General features: G+C 41.7%; 1 non-coding gene across 1 annotated transcript; it reads left to right on the plus strand.

Annotated features, from left to right (window-relative positions):
- The first annotated feature begins 224 nt into the window (after positions 1 to 224).
- LOC120857117 lies at positions 225 to 373 on the plus strand. The gene has a single exon (XR_005719591.1). It is a non-coding gene; the product is annotated as a small nucleolar RNA SNORA62/SNORA6 family (small nucleolar RNA).
- Positions 374 to 2,837: the final 2,464 nt, after the last annotated feature.

Consider the following 2,837-nt stretch of genomic DNA (forward strand, 5'->3'; position numbering starts at 1 on the left):
TGAAACCAGGAGAATATTTATTAGACTCTATAGGTGCCTAGACATATAACACAGTTTCTTCATGTGATCTGAGAAAACAATAAACCCATAGGGAGTCTGTGGGAGAGGGAGAGAGAAAGAAGGAAAGAAAGAGAGAGGGAGGAAGAGGAGGAGAAGGAGGTGGCAAATGAATACATAGGAGCAGAAATGAGAAATAAAGCAACGTTTCTAAGTTTCTAGCTCCATCTGCACATTGTTAGAGCTCAGCGTTGAAGCCACTGACCGATGAACCCACAAGTGTAGGTAGTGTGCTAAATGGGAGCAAGTTTTTCACTAGCACCTCAAGGGTCTCTGGCCTAAACAATGGAGCTTGATAGTAATACTTGCTATAAAAGTATAATTTTAACATATGAGAGCTTTAAGGAGAGATGAAGACATTTAAAAAATAGCCTGTGCTTTCTTCTGCTTTTCCCCAGTATTTCTTACTCTTCTCAGGCATTACTTGGTCTTTCTGTTTTCAGACTAACTTGATGTATCCTGCTGCAAGATCCTAGGAAGGGAGCTCACTCAGTGGGTCTAATGTGGTGGATGCTCATTTGGGAAGTCCTGCACACATGTGGGTGCCATCTCCTGTGAACACCCATGGGAGGTCATGCCTGATCTCTGCTTCTACAGAGATCCTGAGCAGACTGAAAAGGAAGAGCAGGCGACGGCTGAGAAGGCTGTGACCAAGGAGGAATACCTTTCAGGGTAGATGTCCCACTCCAGCTCCAGAGTTCACTGCTGCTCAGCCTGAGGTGGTGGACTGGTCTGAAGGCTTGCAGGTATCTTCTGCACCTATTCAGCAGTTCCTCGCTGCAGACTGGTGTGCTCAGCCTGCCACTGCAGACTGGCCTGCAGCTCCACTGCTCAGGCCACTGAATGGGTAAGAAAAATTGCTAAGTGGTCTTAAACTGTTTTTTCACAAACTCTTACAATGGAAATTCAGGTGATGGAAAATAGTTTCTTTAAAAAAAAAAAAAATCTAGTTCCATTCTTGCCCTAGAGTCTGGCTGCATTCCTACACTTGGGTTCCATGAGACATCCTGGAACTCATAACAAATTCTCTCCTTTTTGCATAATGAGGTTCAAGTTTGTTTCTGTTGCTTGTGACCAAAGAGTCCTATACAAAACTCTCTTTATAGTAATCAAATGCAGCTTGGTCTAGAAAGCCATGCATTTGCTTATTCTATAACCATTTGCCAAACTGCCAAACCAAGTCCTGAGAACACAACCATGAATTAGTCACAATATTTGACTCTAAAAGTTCATGTTTAGTTGAGAAGGAAGAAAAATACCTTTGGAAAAAAATGCACAATGTAGGTAAATATACAATGTAGGTGATAGATTCAGTGATGAAGAAATGTATAGTGAACAGTGGAGGTTACCAAGGAAGGGGTAGTGAACTTGACCTGGGGAAAATCAGGGAGGGCTGCTCAAAAAAGGGGATGTTGACAGGAAATGTTGAAAGAGGTCTAGTGCAGGCAAGGGGCAAGCTTATCCCACAGAAGGAAGAGCACTCACAGACAGGGCTGAAACGGCCTGTGGTATTCAGGCGCCTGGTTCAGTGAGACCAGTTGATGAGATAGGGGAGATGGATCACACAGGGTAGTATGGATTCTACAGGAAGTGAGTTAGGTTCAGGGCACTTGTCTATGTAGAGAACAAGCTTGAAGACTTCATTGCCCCCTGATTAGCCTTCTCACTTTCCTGAAGATAAGGAGATGGCACTTGCCTCACTTTTCAGGTAAGAAAAATGCACTTGGCAGATGACAGGAATTCCCCCTGAGATCATCCAGGAACTCTGAACTTAGATCTCAAAATAAGGCTCTGTTCTTACTCATAGTCATAGAAAACCTCCAGAGAAGATGTACCTGAGAAAGTGACCCCAAAACTCTGGAGTCTGGGGAAGTAAGGGCTACAAATTGAAAATTGGGTTTCTTGTTTACAAAATTATATAAAATGACATTAGGATATATCTCAATAGAAGAGTCCTTTTGGACATTTCAGTAAATGCTTTTTCAGTATATCTGGTTTGGAAGGCTAATAGGAAAGAAAAATAGGAAAATGTTTTGGGAAAGTGTTGCATATGATGAAGAGAACCCCAAAATATCATGGGACTGAAAGTCAGGAAGAAAAGAATGAAGGGCCAATTTAAAGATAACATAAATGCAGACAATAATGAAAGCAAAGTTAAAAAAAAAAAAAACTAGGTAGATTGTATATTTGTACAGGGGGAGCAAATTTAGCATTCTCAAGGCAAAGTTATACTAGGATTAAATGAGATAGAATCAACACCCAAAGCAAGATATAAAAAAACTTTCCTGGTTCAACTTTCCATTCAAAAGGTTTAGTGGAAAAAATACTTTCAAGGGGGAAACAGAGCAGGTGGGACTAAGAGTTTCCATTCTTAACTGTCCTAAAACAATTATTGATAATTGCCTGTCCTGAATTACATTATTTCATCCTAGAGAACCAGACGGTTGAAGCTAGTCTTTTATTTGGAGGATTTAGTGAAGTTCAAACAAACTTTGCCACCACACAAAGTTTAATAAAGTCAGAAGTCACGACTAGTACTTTCTCTGAGGCTCTCTCAGGAGCTCTAATCCAACAGCTCTGGCAGGCTGGCCTTTGTGCCTGGCCTGCTGTCTTTTTATGTTGGTCCTTGATTGCAAAATAGCTCCAGCTGTTGAAGAACTTATTAACCCTTTCTCATTAGAACTGTGTGAGAGAAACAGAGCATCCCCCTGGGCCCGCTCAGCCCTGAGTTAACTAAATCTCATCTTAGAAAGGTGTTCTGGGCCCAGGAATGTTCAGCA

Source organism: Oryx dammah, unplaced genomic scaffold (genome assembly GCF_014754425.2).
Source record: "Oryx dammah isolate SB20612 unplaced genomic scaffold, SCBI_Odam_1.1 HiC_scaffold_28, whole genome shotgun sequence".
Taxonomy (NCBI): Eukaryota; Metazoa; Chordata; class Mammalia; order Artiodactyla; family Bovidae; genus Oryx; species Oryx dammah.